At 44.9% G+C, this 19339-nt stretch overlaps 1 long non-coding RNA gene across 3 annotated transcripts in view; it reads right to left on the bottom strand.

The window, feature by feature from the left end:
- The window catches only part of LOC122488756, a 176784-nt gene that overhangs the window by 87596 nt on the left and 69849 nt on the right, over nucleotides 1-19339 (bottom strand). The gene's annotated exons all lie outside the window — the stretch shown is intronic.

The raw sequence follows: 19339 nt of genomic DNA on the forward strand, positions 1-19339 counted from the left end.
ACAACAACTAACATCTGTTCAAGAACAAGACACCACTGAGAGAATCCCGGAACACAGGGGTGAGGCTGAAGTGCCCCCTGCACCTCAGAGACCAAGCCAGACTGCATCAAAAGGAGAAGAGAAGCAGCCACATGTTGACCACGCTGCCCCGCCCCTGGGGCCAGTGCAGCCCACAGAGAGGTCTCCTATGGGCCACCAGTTCCTCCAGTGGGAAAAGAGAACCCAGGAGGGACAAACAGCACGCCCGGCCCAGTGGGTCACTTTTAGGAGCCCCCTACTGTGATCTCCCACCACGGGGATCGCAGGGGAATCGGAGGGGCTCAAACACCGGGACTCCGACTGTGATGGAGGCTAGGGGAGGGGCTTCCAACAACCAGCACAAGGATCTTGACAGATGGAAGTTCATACCTGCAGGGTCCTAAGAGTAATCCCAACCAGTGGCTTTGCTCATCTGCAGAACCAAGTTGGGGGCGCACCCTGACTGGGGAACTTGGCAGGGTGCAGATCTGCCTGACTCGGATCCCCAGATGAGGAATCTTTCCACCCCAAGAGCCCAGTCTGGCCACACCCAGGGACCTGTGGAAAGGGTCTTCCAGACCCTGGACCAGAGTTGTGACCAGAGTGCTGGGGACAACTCCTGGAAGCTGTGTAGCCCAGCAACACTCTGGCTGAGAGGCAGAGGTTCTGAGAGGCTCACTCCCAGAGCAAAGCCAGTACCAGGTATGGAGGCAGGGGGATTAATTCAGAGCCAAGGCTGAATGTAGCTTCTGGCCCCTCCTAACCAGAGCACCTGTCTGGGGAAACTGAATTAGTCTAGAGTGGACCTTCCAGCTCCTGCCCAGGCAAGGGGGCTGGGGCATAGCTTCGAACACTGTGAAGACGGTCTTCTGGCCCCATCTGACCGGAAGGGTTGGTGACAACTCCTGGAAGCTGTACAGCCCAGCACAGCTCAGGCCAAGAGAAGAGCACTCAGAGTCAACAGTTTGCAGAGCAAAGTCAGAGACCCTATTCGGCCAGGGAACTTGGGGTACAGATCAGCTCCAGTGAAGACAACAAACAGAGCCTGACTGGTTTTACATTTACTTCTCCCACTGTGCCCAGGCAGGGAATTCACAGCCCTGCTCATCGCTGAATACAGCCCTCAGGCTGTGCCACCAGGGAACCTAACGGGAGCACCTGGGAAGCTTCAAAGCCCATTCAACAGCTCTACATACAACACCCCCTGAACAGAGAGCAAAGCCCATGGCTTCTCCTGTTGGCAGAGCAAAACAGGTGGCCTCACCTAGGCAGGGAATTCAGGCACACTCTGGGCTGATTTAGGTCTCCAGGCAATGAGGTATACGGGCCCTGGGGCCCTTCCTGCTGCCCTGCCAGGGCAGGGAAGCTAGTTCACAGACCCATCTAAGACTCAATACAGTACCCAATTCTGACCATTTGTGACCAGAGAATCCAGGCAGTAAAAGAAACCATCCTACGGCCTCTCTTGTACGGGAACTAAGCCAGCAGTCCTACCCAACTGTTCTCAGCCAGTGACAGACACCCCCAACCCACATTCTCAGAGCTCAAACAGCTGCCTCCCCCCAAAATAGACCATAAGAGCAGGTCCCACCTGCCCCAAGATATTACCAGCAGACACACCCAGTAACTCAAATTGAGGTGACTGGTGAAGAATTCTCTCTGCCAAAGCAAATCTGAAAAGTCTGGAAAAGGAGCCCCATTATTTAAATATGCTGATATCAACATAAGGAATCGATGATCATGAAAAATCAGGTAAATATGACACCATGAAAGGTAAGTAATCAGCTCCCATTACTTACCCTAAAGAAACAGAGATCTATGAACTGTTAGCCAAAGATTTCAGAGTAACTGTCTTGAAGTTTAGTGAACTTCAAGAAAATAGACAGCTACACAAAATTAGGAAAACACCACATGAACAAAATGAGAATTTTGATAAAATAGCAACTATCAGGGGGAGCGCCTGGGTGGCTCAGTCAGTTGAGCATCTGGCTTCGGCACAGGTCACGATCTCGTGGTTTGTGGGTTCAAGCCCCGTGTCGGGCTCTGTGCTGACAGCTCGGAGCCTGGAGCCTGCTTCAGATTCTGTGGCTCCCTCTCTCTCTGCCCCTACCCCGCTTGCCACTCTATCTCTCCCTCAAAAAATACATGAACATTAAAAATAATAATAATAATAATAATAAAGAAAAAAATAGCAACCACCAAAAAAATAAAATAAAAACAAACCCAAAACCTAGAGTTAAAAAATACCTAACTGGGGGTGCCTGGGTGGCTCAGTCAGTTGGGCTTCCAACTCTTGGTTTCCGCTCAGGTCATGATCTCACAGTTCAGGAGTTCGAGCCCCACGTCAGGCTCCTCACTGACAGTGTGGAGCCTGCTTGGGATTCTCTGTCTCCCTCTCTCTCTGCCCCTCCCTTGCTCACTCTTTCTTTCTCTCAAAATAAATAATAAATGAACATTAAAAAAAAAGAAAAACACATAACTGAACAAAAGAATTCAGTTTTGAAAGTAGACTCAACCACACAGAAAGAAGAATCCATAACCTGGAGGATAGGGCACTGGAAATTATGCAGTCAGAGGAACAAAAAGAAAAAAAATATAGAAGACTGAAGAAAGCCTATGGGAAGACTTTGGGAAAGGATTTTAAGAGCAGCAAGAGAAAAGAGAGAAGGTACATACAAGGGAACCCCCAAAGGGGCTCCTGGGTGGCTCAGTTGGTTAAGTGTCCAACTCTTGGTCTCAGCTCAGGTCTTCATCTCAGGGTTGTGAGTTCAAGCCCTGAGTTGGGTTCTGCATGGGACATGAAGTCTACTTTAAAAAATAAAAAAGGAACTCCCATAAGACTATCAGTGAATCTCTGAACAGAAACTTTTCAGGCCAGAAGAGTATAGTATATTAAAAATACTGAAAGAAAATAACTATCAACCAAGAATTCTGTACCTGGCAAAGCTGTCCTTCAGAAATGGAGGAACACTTTCCAGAACGAACAAAAGCTGAAGGAGTTCATTGCCACCAGACCTGCCTTCCAAGGAATGCTAAAGGCAATGCTTTGAGTGAAAGGAAAAGAATGCTAATTAATACCAACAAAAAAACAACACAAAAAGGTAGTGTAATCCTCACTGGTAATGGCAAATATATAGTCACAGATTCTGCTGGCAAGATGCTAACAGTGGTGCATAATTCACTCACCAACTCCAGTTTAAAAGTGAAAAAAAAAAAAGTGGGCAGAGGTGCTGTTTGGTGCCCTGTTCTATCCCATGTCCAGCACTCAGAGCAGTGCCTCGTGGGCAGCGATGCTGAATAAACCACTGAATAAATTCACTAAGTAGTTCTCACAGAACCATTTCTTAGAATAATCTGTGAACCGGCTGTCTGGAGTGAAGCAATAAAAACAAAAGGAGTCAAAGTGGGAGAGAGGGTGGGAACTACATTGATCAGAACATAGGAAACTGAAGCTAGCCCCTTAGAAAGAACCGAGGCCCGGTTCATGTCAGCACCCCAGGCCCAGCCCAGGATGTGAGCAGTTTAGGCTCCCAGGAAGGATGAACACAGGTGCTGGTCTCGGGCTAACTGCAAGAGATAAAATTGTACCATTAGCAGTAACACTGTTATCTTCAGTGATCCAGAAAGTAGTTCCTTTATACCCTCTGTGACAAATAACCCTATTTTTTTTCTCCTTCGGCTGTAAAGTACTTAAAATTTCAAACCTATAGTGAAGTAGAAGTTTGAATCTGGCTCTTAAGAAGGTAACAGAGGGGCGCCTGGGTGGCTCAGTCGGTTAAGCATCCAACTTCGGCTCAGATCATGATCTTGCTGTTCGTGAGTTCGAGTCCCGCATCAGGCTCTGTGCTGACAGCTAAGAGCCTGGAGCCTGCTTCAGATTCTGTGTCTCCCTCTCTCTCTCTGCCCCTCCCCCACTCGTGCTTTGTCTCTCTCTCTCTCTCTCTCTCTCAAAAATAAACGTTAAAAAATATTTAAAAAAAAAAGAAGTCAACAGGGAGGCATGTAAGATATTCTTGTAAGAATATGTTATGCATCAGAATCCTAGTGATAACAAATGCACTGTAAACTAAATAAGGTAATATAATTTCAGGCAATGCCACTGAAACAACGGAAGAATAAAAAACACTACGACTAATGGTTTCTAGCTAGTTAGAGTTCTCCCCATGCCTAATATTCAATGTGTTGAGAGTCTATTATTAGACCTTGAATTCTACTGTTCAGGGTCAGCCCTCCAACAGAGGCAATGTGGCAGAGGAGGAAAACTGTATTCACAGTGAAGAGCATGAGCTTTTGCAGCTCAAATGTTGGGCTGTCTTTCCCACTGGGTAACTTGCTGTTTAAGTGACCTTGACCAAATGATGTCACCTCTCAGAACCTCAGTTTTCAGCTCCATAAAATAAAGGCCAAAAAAAAAAAAAAAAAGCAACTTCACAGGATTTTTTAAAGATTTTATGAAGCGATGTAAATGAAATGCTCAGCCTACACCTTAACAGTCTTCATCACAATACACTGGAATGACACATCTCAATGTTTCTCTCCTATGATCACCAGAAAGGCAGCTCTGTCATTGTCCTAGTGCTTACAGCCTCCCCAAGGGACCAGCTCTGGAACTAAATAGTGAATTAACCGATGATCAGTGTCTACTAAATGTTCCTATCTTTACGAAGAAATGATACAAAACAAGGGAAGGGGGCGTGGAATGAGGGAGTAAGGCGCCATGCAGAGGCAGCAATTAGAAGGAGCAACAGGGGAGTGGGCAGCAGCCCTCCAGAGCAGGTCAGAGAATGAGTACAAAGAAGTGTAAAGAAGAAGGTCTGGGGGGTGCCTGGGTGGCTCAGTTGGTTAAGCACTAGACTTCAGCTCAGGACATGATCTCACGGTTTGTGGGTTCAAGCCCTGTGTCGGGCTCTGTGCTGATAGCTCAGAGACTGGAGCCTGCTTCGGATTCTGTGTCTCCCTCTCTCTCTGCCCCTACCCTGCTTGCACTCTACCTCTGTCTCTCTCAAAAAATACATAAACATTAAAAAAAAAAAAAAGGCCTGGGGTCCACTCGGCAGAAGCAGGAGCCAAAACGCTCGCCTCACTGCACCTCGATAATCTGCAAAGGCACCGGGGAGCCACCGAAGATGACACATGTAGCACACTGTAATAGTAGCAAAACCCATCTATCTGGGAAACTCCTGCCTATTTCTAACCTGAAAGATGTCAATCACACTCTCCCCCACGTGCATGCAGAATAAAGCCTGGGGGACTATTTCTGCAGAGGGCAGAACCATTCAGCAGCCAAGGGAGATGGCTACTGAACACGGCTCAGCACACGGTAGCCAGATCACAGAGCCGAGCCCCGTGGCCACACAAGCACGCACACACGCAGGCACACAGCATGAGTGCACTAGGGGCCTGCCCCCCTACAGTAAATCCCAGCTTTCTCCAGCAGAAGGCAAAGGGCAGCAGTGTGAAAATGTTTTACTGTACTTGAAAAAGGAAACAGACATCTTGTAGTTGCCTTTTGACAGAAGCCAGTTTGACAAGAGATGAAACCACAAAGATGACTCAGACAGTATGAAAAGCAGAAGAAAAAGCAAGAGGCTGTCAGCTCACGGACACCAAGGGGAAAGGAGGAGGCTCAGGGGCAGGTAGGACTGACAGTCCTACTGCAGGAGTGCATCGTCTGAGCAGAGTAAGGGGGGAGGAGGAGCAGTCAGAAGTTGGAAGAGAGCTTAGGAATAGTCACCATGAAGAATCAGAGTGGCAGACAGCTGCCCCGGAGAACAAGAAGCAACGGCCACACAGTGCTGAGCCACCACCTGAATTTATGCGACCAGGTGCCAATCTGCCCAGCTATATGGCTTTCTCTGGCACTACTCAGGAGCCCATGTGCAAGCCAAAGGACAAAATGGTCAGGAGTATAGGGTTTGGGCAAGACCGTGATTTAATACATGGACTATGGTTTCTAAGTTGAATCAGGAGGGAAATAAAGATGGAAAGGTACAGAGCAAAAGTGTCTGCAACCTAGAGGTCTCAGTAGGATCAAACGAGAGAGGTAGGGTCCAAGGTGGACGGACAGGAGGGTGTGGTCCAAAAGGACATCTCTGACTAACGGTCTGAGCCCCGAGTAGACAAGGCCTAGAGAGTGGGGAGATGGCGGAAGCTGGGGAGAAGTTGGGGAGATCGCTGGTGATGAGAAGCTCCAAAGCAAGACCCATGCAGCCAAGGAAAATAGGTGGGTCATCCAATGAAGCCGAGGCAAGGTGGAAAACAGTGAGGCAGTCTCGAGCGAGGAGCGGGAGTCATGACAAAGTCAGCATACTGTAATGGATACAAGGGGACAAAGGGCGATTATTCACATGGCTTGATGCTCAGAAAAGCCAGGAGTGGTTACAGAAAGGTAAAAAAGCGACAACCCAGTGCTGCCGAGCCAAGCACGGGGCCCGCCAACCCCACCTTCTGAACAGCTTTGTAACTGTGCAATGATAAAATTAACCTACCTAACTTGGCAGTTCCTGCCAACTTTTATTCTGGAAGAAATCAATCTTTCCCTGCATTTATTCAAAATATATACCAGTAGACTATTTCTACAGCTTACCAGAGGTTTCCTAAGATAAAATATCCAGTGTTGGGAAATTCATCTTAGAACGTTCGAAGGGGTCACACATTTACCCACATGCTGACAGAGTATAAGGAAATTAATACTTACATTAGGCTTTTTTTTTTTAAATGCCAAGTTTTTACCATACCTTACACTAACTGGAAACAAAGGTTTGCCTCAACATTGAAATCTATTTCCTTGTCATTTACATTGAAGACTGCAGGGATCTGGTATATTTTTACTATCTCCCTGTCTTCCGATAGTCTTTCTTTTTTTTAATGTTTATTTTTGAGAGACAGAGAGAGACAAAGGGTGAATAGGGGAGAGAGGCGGAGAAGAGGAGGAGACACAGAATATGAAGCAGGCTCCAGGCTCTGAGCTGTCACCACAGAGCCCGATAGGGGGCTCAAACCCATGAGCCGTGAGATCATGACCCGAGCCGAAGTCGGACACTTAACAGACTGAGCCACCCAGGCGCCCCTCCCAGTCTTCCAATATTCTGTCACGGATTCAACCTACGAACTCATTTATGATGTAGTATTTTATGTTCCTAAAGAAGTATTTCGTGGCTCTTCCACTCCTCTGAATACATTTGTTCAGGTACTGCTTCCTTTGGGAAAATTTCATGGATACTCACACTTCTAGTCCCCATTTTCCCAACTAGACGCTACCCTGTCCTTCCAGGGCACTCCAAGAGCAGGTCTGTTATCGCACTCAATACATCTGACTGTCAAACAAAACAAGCTTTATGACCTTGGGACAAGTACCTAACCTCTGAACTTTTTCATGTGTAAAACAGAGAAAATAATAGTAAGAACTTCAAAAGGATTTTGTATCAATTCATGAGTTAAAGCTAATGCCTAGAAAGCACTTACAACAGTACCTACATAACAGTAAATACTACAGAAGTGTTTTCTATTCTCATAAGAATATTTATTTGTATGTCTCTATTTGTGGACTTACTAGCACCGTTAAGTTTATTTATTTTGAGAGAGAGACAGAGACAGACAGAGAGATGGAGAGAGAGAATGTGGGATGGGCAGAGGCAGAGAGGGAGAGAGAATCCCAAGCAGGTCCCATGCTGTCAAGCCGGGCTCAACACGGGCTTGATGTGGGGCTGGAACCCATGAACGTAAGATCATCACCTGAGCCAAAACCAAGAGTCTGATGCTCAATCCACTGAGCAACCCAGGTGCCCCCAGCACCTTTAAAATAGAGACCAAGTCTTAATCTCTATCCCCAATGCCTAGTACGGTGACTGGCAAATCAGAGACATTCAGCAGATGAATGCATGAATCGATCAATAGGTCAATTTCTACCTCACAAAAAATGTGAAAATGTAGATATTAAAAATAACAAATTGAAGGATTACCTTCTTTATAACCTGCCTTGTTTAAGAGTAAGTTAAGGCAGGTCATAAACTACAGCCTGACATTTCAAATAGGTAAAGGAAACAAGTTAAAATTAAGGGTAGAACTCTATTATCAATACCACTAAAAAGTCAGTGGACTTCTTTTATTCAGTGTTTATTTTTGAGAGAGAGAGAGAGAGCATGAGCCAGGGAGGGGCAGAGAGAGAGGGGGACAGAGGGTCCGAAGCAGGCTCCGCACTGACAGCAGAGAGCCCCATGCGGGGCTCAAACTCACAAATGTGAGATTATGACCTGAGCTGAAGTCAGACACTCTACTGACTGAGCCACCCTGGTGCCCCAGAAGTTGGTGGATTTCTTAAGAATTAAGTACACTTACATACATTTTGACTCTAAGAATTAGAAATTTTTCCCTTATGTTGTGGGGGTGGGGGGCCAAAGCCTTGGCTCCAGACCAGGATTTGCTATTCCATGTTTGTTGGTTTTTTAATGTTTTTAAATGTTTTATTTATTTTTGAGAGAGACACAGAGTGCGAGCAGGGGAAGGGCAGAGAGAGAATCCGAAGGGCAGAGAGAGAATCCGAAGCAGGCTCCAGGCCAGCCAGGCACCCTGGTTTTTGTTTTGTTTTTGTTTTTGTTTATTTTTGAGAGAGCGACAGAGCTCAAGTGGAGGAGGGGCAGAGAGAGAGGAAGATAGAATCTGAAGCAGGCTCCAGGCTCCGAGCTGTCAGCACAGAGCCTGATGTGGGGCTCGAACCCACAAACTGTGAGATCAGGACCTGAGCCGAAGTCAGACGCTCAACCGACTGAGCCACCCAGGCGCCCCGGGATTTGCTACTCCTAACTTCTTCCACAGATCCAGGAACTACGGGAGAGGAAAAAGCCGTAGCGACAAAGTTCACCTACTTCATCTGTCACATGTGTGCAAGAGCGGTGTCTCAGAGCTTTTGCTGATAGAAGGGTATCCACTGCATCCAAAAGAAAATACACATTATTGTGACAAAAAGCTCAAGATGTTCATAAAGCCCACAGGTACTCAGAGAAGTGGCTCTTCTCAGTGCCCAGCAGAAAAGGGCCATCTTCTACATTTCATCTTGTCAACATTTCTAGAAAATACCTGATCTAGGATCATAACATAACCCTACTTAAACTGAGCACTGCTAATATTTAAATATTCTGGTGCTTTTCAGATTATTTCTAACACTACTGAAAATGAGTCTGTCACACAGCAGGACTTTTCCTCTTTCACTGGTCCATGCAAAAAGCCACCGTATTTGTTAAAATGGAATTCAATGAAAGTCCATGTTAAGTAAAGTCTGGGAGCATTAGGGTTTCACAGTGGAAGAGAAATGTTTATCTTATCCTCATGGCCATCTAAGAAGAAAGCCACACAAAAAGGATGAGAGTGAAGAGTTAGAGGGAAATCTCTAGCAAGCCAGGGCTATGTCTACTTGCTGGAAGAGTCCCAATCCAATTCACGGATGGCCCTTCCACTCTCGCCCTCACGTCCCAGGGCGGAATGTGCCAGCACAACCCAAGGTGGCAACTCCAGCATCAGACACATACAAATACAAGCATGAACAAAGAAGAAACAAATGATTAGCAAGCTTCTCTTCTCCACATGCTGCAAGTTCTGATGGTAACCAACTCAAATACAGGCACACGAAAACATCATCTGCTTTTCCAAATAACTTCACGGCTAACTGAAATCACTTGAAGCAGTAACTTCTCTCCTACTTTCCCAAATAAGCCAGCATTAACACATATGAACATTCTCATCAGAGAAAGTGTTTAAAAGGTAAGGTTAAAGCACCACACCCACACCCCCCCCCACACCCACACCCTAATAATAGTGTGTTTTTCTATAATTAAGCAGTAAGCTTTTTTATTATTTTTAATGAACAAAACAAAAACTGAGGTCTCAATCTGACGAGGAGCACATCACCTGAGGATTAAACCTCCAAGTACGCACCCCCTAGTTCCTCATCCTTTAATTACTGCATCCATGCTTGCCTAGGAAACCTCCTCAAAGAGGCTCAAATAAACTCATTTCCGGGCTTGCAGGTATGACTCACTACCTCTTGTTCCCACAGAGTAAGTCCTCTCGAGTTCTTAGAGGCAGGTATTTTTGCAATCTGGATAACATTTAAAAAACAAAAGGAGAATAATTATGTATTGTGAATACAGATTTCTAATGGGAATAAAAGCTAAGAATAGGTTCCTGTTCACATCAACTTCAGGAGAGAATTGTAGATTCTCAAATATGCCCATTCAATCTACATCAAGTAATTATGCAGTATTATTTTCACGGCAATATGTTGACACGAAAACGATTAAACGTGGTCATGAAAGAGACCAGAAAAGACGCTGGAACAGTAAGGCCACGGACACAACAAAGGAGAGGACAGGCACAGGGATGTGACCTGCCACCACCACCACCACCACCAAAAACACTGAAGAACTACCCCCAGGTCAGGTTCCCTGATGTTGCTTGCAAAGTGTCTACACCTCTGCCCAGAATGACACCACAACTTCAGGGAATAGTGACAAGAAAACACAGCACAGGTCACCCCGTGCCAACGGATCTGCGGCCTGGGGCAAGGGCATCTCTGAAGGTTCTATTTTAACCACAGCAGACACACTGAAGGAGGTTCTGCCTGCAGACTTCTGAGGAAGGGCAGAATCCTTTGTAATCACAGCAAACTGTAGTAGGAATACGCTAACGGCCTCAAGGCCAAGGCCAGATGATAGCGAAGTTCTGAAATGGTCCCAGGACAGAGATGGGACCAAATCCTTGGAGGGGGAAGGGCAGGCGACGGGGCCCAGGCCTGGAGGCAGAGCCACAAGGTCCACAAGGGTCTTGGACCCCTTTCTCTGAACTCTTATCTCAACCTGGCTGCTGCTTCCAGAACCTTCTCAGCATCTTCTTCACAGTATCACATTTTCTTTCACTGTGATGAGAGCAGTCACCATTTAAAATTGAGTAAGTTAGGGGCACCTGGGTGGTTCAGTCGGTTAAGCATCCGACTTCAGCTCCAGTCATGATCTCGCGGTTCGAGCCCCGTGTCAGACTCCGTGCTGACAGTTCGGAGCCTGGAGCCCGCTTCAGATTCTGTGTCTCCCTCTCTCTCTGCCCCTCCTCCGTTCCACTCTGTCTCTCAAAAATGAACAAACGTTAAAAAAAAAAAAATTTTTTTTTAAACTGAATAAGTTAAAACCAACTCTTCTGGAGGAAAACCAACTACTAACTTCTACTCCCCAACTACCACACGAGGCGGTCTCAGAGCTGCTCCAGGCGGAGAGGTGGGGGAGGCCAAGGGGGAGACACGCCTGAACTGAAAGCTCTCGTCAGTTTTTCGAGGGAACGTTAAAGCCTTCTGCTAGCTTCTCTCCTGCCGCTCCTGCCTCACGCTGCAGCTAATCCACGCCCACGCCGATGGCTGGGGTTTAAACTCCTCTCACAGGCAATGGCTCCCTATTGCCCTCAGGATAAAAATCCAAACTCTCCTCAAGGTAGGTTAAAAAAGCTCTTCACCAGCAGCACCCTGAAAACTGGACTGCACTCCACTGTGACCTTGAACCTATTAAAGAAAAACTGCCCCAAACCCGATCTGGAACAGAACCAAGTTGCTTACTATATAACGCATAACATCCTAGTGGGAAGAAATCAACAGCTTTCCAGATAAATCCTTTCTTCTAAGGCAATTTTTAAATGAACTTTAAGATTAAGGCTTGTTCTGGCGAACTCATTACCATTCACCTAGATGGCTATCAATTATCAACTAGACTAGTTAGAGTCTAAAGATTTTTCACCAGACATTCTTCCCAATGATGATTCAATCATTCCTCCTATAACAGACCCCCACCCTTACTAAGAGTGAATCTTTGAGTCCACCTACCAGGGGCCTCTTCCCTTGCACTGCAAAACTGTTAATACAATGTTGGCACATGTTCTTAACTATCTGAAGAGTTTTAACAAACCCTGACCTCAGGCAGGTCTTAATGTCCTGCAGTTTCCAGCATGTTCCTTAGTCTCTAGCCTTTGTAGGCCTTTCAATACACAGCAACCTCCCCCCAGGAGCACCACCAGAGTCTGACATTTCCCCTGGCTCTCTGTCTTCTCCCAGTGTATCACAACCCTCATCTTCTCCCAGTTTACTCGTATCCATCCTCCCAAACCTGGGTGTCTCATGTCAGGTTCTGCAGAAGGACGTCCGGCGTGTCTGGACTGCACGCCCTCCCCAGTGCTGTTATCACACTGCACTCCGTTCCTCTCACTAGACTGGAAGCTTACTGAAGACAGCACCGGAGCTTTTTGTTTCTGTACACCCCCCTCACCGCAGAGCCTGGCTCCAAATGAGCACGTCCTAAACGTCTGTTGAATGAATGAATGCTAACAGCCCAGGGCAGGAGTCAACCTTCCGGGCAAAGGTGTTACATCCTCCGGTGCAACCCACTTTTAGATGCTCTGAGTCTGGATCAAGTTAAAATCAGACGGATAACTTGACGTTAAGACTGACGTTTCTGCATCTTAGTGTTAAGGAGAGAGATGAAGCTGAAAAAAATTCACTGCAAGAGGTAATGACTGTGCAGCTTAAGAAACCGTGCCTGAGAGGCACGCTGGTTCTGAAGACAGCCTCCCTCTGCACCGGGGTGGAACGGGAATCCACGAGGCAGCCCGGGCAGCACAATCTCGCACACCTGTCACACAGGCCCACTTAAACCTGAACGCCACCAAAGCCACTAAAAAGAGCACAGGCAGGCCAACAGCAGCTGACTTAAATGGGAGATTTCCTGACATTTTACAACTAGAGGGAAAACACAGGGGGTTTTAGAGGAGAAGTAAAATGTAAAAGGGGGAAATTAAAAGATGGCTAACAATGTTAAAGCATCCTCCCAGATCTGAGTCTTCTTGGCACAAGAACATAAAAATTTAGTTTTCCAGGAAAACATGTTAGGTAAGTTTTGGGGATGTAAAGGTGGAGAATGAACCATGACAATTCAGGAGGAATTCTATTTTACCGTTTGCTGGCTTTGGAACAGGGCTGGGAGGACTTTTCAATGCCGTAGGGGAAAGGCAGTCTCTGCCGCCCACCCACTTCCCCCAACCTTTCCTCCCTCTGGAGCACCCTCTCCGAGAACAAACCCGCTGAGGCCTGTGCAGGTGCTGCAGGACAGGGCAGACCAGGCCCAGGGGCTGCTTCCTGCACACAGATTCGAGTCTTCCTCTCATGGAGGAAAACCTCCCAAGTGTGCTTGTAGATGGTAGGGTTGAAGACTACACTTTCAGGGATCGTTTCTATAGTTTGTTAGTAGATGGTAGGGTTGATGGCAGGCTCCTGTCTACTGCTGGGGGTTGTCACACATGATCCTGGGGGGACAGGGTGACCGAACGGACAGAAGGGTAAACATAACGCTGTCCCTACACAAGCCATGGGGTCCCCTCGCACTAGCTCAGGCAAGTACAGGGCACGGCACAGGTGGTCCACACACACTTTTTCTGGCTGACTTTCTCACAATATGTCATGGCTCTTCATCCAGTATATTCTCCCAAAAAGGGCTCAGTGTTTACCATTTTTTTGAAGATCGCTTCAAGACCTTAGACACTGACCTGAATAGTAACTGCGGGAAGCCCATCTGCCAGATCTAAGCAGTAAAAATATGCCTTACTCTGAGCACAAAGGACAGGACAACCACGGCTAGCCAGGGAGGACACGGTTAGTGCCATGGAAGGCAGGGAAGGGGGCTCCCGTCTCCAAAGTTCTAGAGTTCTCTTTACTCGCTACAGAAGAGCTAGTATTCACCCAAAGATCTTATATTTAATAGATCTTTAGCCTACCTGAGAACAAGTGAATTCATTTTTTTTATATTTCATTTTATACCACTCAGCCTTTCTCACTCTTGCACATCCACACTTAGAAAAAAGAATGAGTAATATTAAAACAAAGGAACGGTACACTGAACGGCCCTCGCACACCGAGACATAAAACGTATGTGATACTAGCCAACATTCTACACATCTATGAAAACTTGCAGGGAGACTTATAATAGAGCACGTGGGAATCCCCCACATGAATTTAAGAATCTTCTGACTGGACTGAAAGTAGACTTGAGGGGCCAGGGAAAGGATTTCCCCTGTGGTCGATTCAAAACGTTACTCTGTTTCTGAGTCGTCATGCCAAATAACCATGAAGTGAGCAAAAACTCTCTTAAAATGTATTTTTTGAACTCTCCCCCCTCCCCCAGTACTGAACTCTAAGACTGACTGAAAGACAAAATACTAGAACATACTCAAAATGGGTTTCTTAAAAATAAGCTCACAATAAGTAGGAACATGAAGGTCTAATGTTCTGGAAACACACTCTAACCAGTCCAGCTAAATGTAACATCCACACCTGTTGATGAAATTAAGGGTCTGCAGATGTGGATTTGCAAAACTGATCGTTCTGGAGCATCACAAATTTCTCACAAGATTTTCTGAAACAGTAAGTTCCCTTAGAGCACATAAAATGTTGATTCAATGAACAAAAACCCAATTTATAGATCATTTCAAGAACATTCCTGTCAGATGCTAAAACAATAATACATCATTCTTTTTAAATTCTTTTTTTCCTTGTTAAATTCTTAGAAACTGACTTGAAACGTAAATAAAGTCATTTGAGTTGTGTCCGAAAGGAGTAATCAGAGACAAAAAAAATCAAAGTCATCAAGAAATTTACCCCACAAACAACACAACAAGTGATCTGTAATCTCAACTCCTAAGGTTCAGCTGCTTTCCAGGGGGCCAAGGCGTGTGGTAGGCTAGCCTATTATGATATTAGGACAGGTGTCGGAGAGCATTAAAACTCATAAATGTTTAACACAATTTTATAATAGAAAGATTTCCATCACATTAAGTAGAATTAAGTATCTTGCAGTGTTTACTAGATAAGCTTCAGTATGGATAAAAATGTTCTTATGCTAAACTTTTTTTCCCAACAGTAAGAGAGACACGAGGCTTCCTTGTGCTAGAAGAATAAAGTACAGGCTGTGCAACCATCTGAGCAGAACAAAGTAGGCTGTGTGGTACAGGAGATAGCATACAGGGTATGAAGATTTTTACAATTTTTTTTTTTTAAAGTAAGCTCTATGCCCCATGTGGGGCTCGAACTCACAACCTGAGATCAAGAGTCGCTCGCTCACAGACTGAGCCAGTCAGGTGCCCCCAGGGTATGAAGATTTTTTTAATAAAACCAATAAACCAAACATAAAAGGAATGGAATGAAGACTCAATACAGCTACTAGATACTTCAAATCCCACTTAAGCCTAGGAAACTTTTATTTATTCTTAAGGCTTTAAACACAAAATCTATGCATTTGGAGTACAACAAAATAATAGATGTGGCTTAGGCATAATAGGGCACAGATAGATGAGACAGTTAACGAAACTCTTAAATTGAGTCTACGCTGTGCTTAGTGACTCGCTTCCAAAGAGCAGAGAATGGAAGAAGGCGGGAAAGAAATTTACACCTGGCAACACTACCCTGGCCAGGTGATCAAGGTCAACATCATAAGGGACAAGGCATGTCCCCTTCATACAATGTGGCAGGAATATCACTTCGCTTCTGTGGTCTTCCTCTCAAAAGCCCATCACTCCAGTCCAATCAGGAAAAACACGAGAAAAAACCCAAACTGAGGGAAATTCTACAAGGTATCTGACCAGTACTCCCCAAACTGACAATGTCATCAGACAGAAGGAGAGTCTGAGAAACTGTCACAGACCAGAAGAAGTGAAGTAGACAGGACAATAAAATGGAATGTGGATCCCAGAACAGGAAAACGACGTTAGGGAAAAACCAGTGAAATGTGGACAAAGTGCGGGTTTTAGTTAATAGTAACGTAGCAACGCGTGCTCTTTAATTGTGACAGATGTCGCAGGATAATGTAAGAAGCAGCAGTTGGGGTAATGGGGTGAGGGGCATATGGGAGCTCTCTGTACTATCTTTGTGACTTTTCTTCAAGGCCGAAATTATTCTACATAAAGGGCTTCTTCGAACTTTCCAAAACTGAGTCCACAGCCCCAGTCGGATACTTGAGTGTGTTCAGTAGCACTGCTTCCACCAACACACATAGGCTAGGACCCTGACCATCCGGTGCACTGACCCGCGGACACTCTGGCCAACTTGGGAACCTGTGTAGGATGCCAGGAGATCACAGATGGCGTGCATGTGACAAGAACAAACATCTCTCAAGTGCCTAACACCCCCATCTGAAGTGAAAAATAGGCAGTTTTATGCAAGAAAAAAAAACAAAGGCTAAATGGGTTGGCCTGCAGCCATCAGTGCTCTGTGAGAACACATGACAAACCAGCCTTCATCCCCACTTAGCAAATACCACTGCCAGAATCCAAGCAGGTGTGAAAAAGAGTTATGCAGACTTCCCTCGTGCCCACGAGCTTTGTAGCCTATTTCTTTACCCTAAAAAAGGTAAACCAGAGAAGTGAGGGCACAGAATTCCTTTAAGGGTTGGTGGGAGAAAGGGGAGAGGGTGGGCCATATTAAAGAAAAACCAGGTCTTTGACCAAACAGCACGTCAGTTGTTACCTATTTGCAAGTATCTGTCTGGACAGGGAGCGTGTGGTACCATGTGAGCCGTGTTTTTAAGAAGGAGGCAAAGCCGCTGAAGTGCTGCTCAATATAGAAAAATGTTTTGTCTTTACAGAATAAACATGTGCTAGGATTCTGTTGGCTGCAACAAATTTCTTTAATTGCCCTGAATTTCAATCGAAAAGGAAATCTGGGGATTTATCTTCTCTAACCCAACAATTCCAGAATCTACAAACTAGAGGAACATGCAGTACTTATTAGGCCAGAAACTTTACATATAAACATCTTCAAATTTCTTCAGAAAATGAATATACTGTCAATCGAAATTATAACCGTTTTAAAGGGACAGTGGCCAATTAGTTAAAGTTCAGGGGGGAAATAGTGGTGCAGAAATAGCCTAGGAAAATCTGAAAAAGTGTGATGATGTTGATGATGAAGAAGGAGGAGGAGGAGGAGGAGGAGGAGGAGGAGAGGGGAGTCTTGTTCCAGTGGCTCTGATCATTCCAACAGTGTGGTACTGGCTTGAACCGACAGGTCAACGCAGAAGAAAACACCTCTGAAAATAAAGCAAACATTAAAAACTGGTTCACTTACTCAAACATTTACGGTGTGCACTGTTGATGGCTCCTGGGTGGTGACACAAAACAGGCAAAGACAGTCAAACCAAAAGGACAAAGTACACGAAAACTGGTTAACCATATGGGGAGGAAATCAGTTAGATACTTTTCTCGCACCTTACACCTGAACACATCTCAGATAAATACTTAATTATACACAATATCCCAGCAGTACTAGAATAAAACGTAGCTGCATGTATAATTTTGTCATGAGAAAGATGGAGTTCCAGAATAATCACTGTGAAACATGTTCATCTAAGTGTCAATACGGTCACGATAAAATAAATGACTCTCTAGCCACGTGGATTACCGTGTAGTTGTTAAATTGTTGGTGGAGACATTTATTTATTAACATGAAAGTGTATTCAAGTAGAAAGGTAAGTTACAAAAATGTTGTGTACAGTAAGAGGACCTACATGTGGGTATTAAAGAAAACAGTGAGGGGCGCCTGGGTGGGCTCAGTCGGTTATGCGTCTCGCTCTTTTTTTAATGTTTATTTATTACTTTTGAGAGAGAGAGAGAATGGGGGAGGGGCAGAGAGAGAGGAGATAGAGAATCCCAAGTAGGCTCCCTCCACACTGACAGCACAGAGCCCACATGGGGCTCGATTTCATGAACCGTGAGATCCTGACCTGAGCCAAGAGCAAGAGCCAGACGCCACCCGGGCGTCCGACTCGAGCCACCCGGGCGCCCGACTTAAGTGTCCACCGGCTGACACTGTGGAGCCTGCTTGGGGACTCTCTCTCTCCCTCTCTCTGCCCCTCCCCCGCTCATGCTTGCTCTCTCAAAATAAATAAATAAACAGTAAAAAAAAGAAAACACTGGGAAACACCCACTGTTCTACAAAGATGCCAATTCTCCTCAAATTAATCTATAAATTCAGCGCATGAACTCAATCAAAGGAAGGTTTTTCACTGGATGCAACTCTAAAATGTGTATCAGAGATCAAAAGACAAAAAGTAACAACAGTTTTAAAGAAGAACAAAGAGAGGGAAGGATTGGTTCTACCAGACAACAACACAACACAGAGAAATAAAGACAATAAAGAAAGTGTGAAATTGGAGCGGGGGGAAAAAAACAAGTAGACCAGAGCATAAGATAACCCCCAAAAGGTCTCCACAAATGGACCACAGGACCGAACCGCACCGCACTGTGGTGCAGCCAAGATGAACCGGTTCACGAGCATTGCCAGGAAAACCTGCTGTCCAGAGAAAAATAACATGAGGTTTCTAGACCTCCCAACAGACACATAACTCCATTTTAAATGGGTTGCAGGTGAAACCGTGGAAAGCAAAACTTTCAAAACTTGTAGTAGAAAACGGAGGAGAATATTTCTATACGACCTAGCCTAAGGAAGAATTTTAAAAATAAGACACAAAGAAACAATGCCAAAGAAAAGGACTAGTTAAATCTGACTGCATCTAAAGGAAACTCTTATTCGGCGAAATGTATTATTTCAAAAGTGAACAATTAAGCCCCAATCCAGGAGGAAAGTGTACACAGAGATAACAAAGAATGGATAAGAAAAATATATAAAGACTGTCAACAAATTAACTTAAAAAAAAAAAAAGAGAGAGGCACCTGGATGACTCAGTCAGTTAAGCGTCCAGCTCTCAATCTCAGTCCAGGTCATGATCTCATGGCTTGTGGGTTCAAGCCCCATGTCAGGCTCTGCATTGATAGTGCAGAGACTGCTTGGGATTCTCTCTCTCTCTCTCTCTCTCTCTCTCTCTACCCCCTGCTCTCTTGCTGTCTCTAAAAATAAATTTAAAACACTGTTTAAAAAGCATAAAATTAAAAAATAATAAAATAAAATAAAATAAAATAAAATAAAATAAAATAAAATAAAATAAATAAAATAATAGGAAAATGGGCACATAATTGGAATTCACACTTCACAGTAGAAACCCCAGGAGCTAACAAACACATAAATTCTCAATCTCACCAGAATTCAACAAAATTCTAATTAAAACCACACTGAGATACCATTTCATATCCATGAAACTGGAAAAATTAGTCTGACAATGACAAGTGTCTTAAGGGTATAAAGCAAGGTAAAACCACTTCAGTGAGAAATTTCATTACAGTGTAGTTATGAAAGTTGAAGTTGTCCATATCCTAAGACCCAGGAATTTTCTGGTTACATAACCCTGATGAACTA

This window comes from Prionailurus bengalensis, chromosome A2 (assembly GCF_016509475.1).
Source record: "Prionailurus bengalensis isolate Pbe53 chromosome A2, Fcat_Pben_1.1_paternal_pri, whole genome shotgun sequence".
NCBI classification, from domain to species: Eukaryota; Metazoa; Chordata; class Mammalia; order Carnivora; family Felidae; genus Prionailurus; species Prionailurus bengalensis.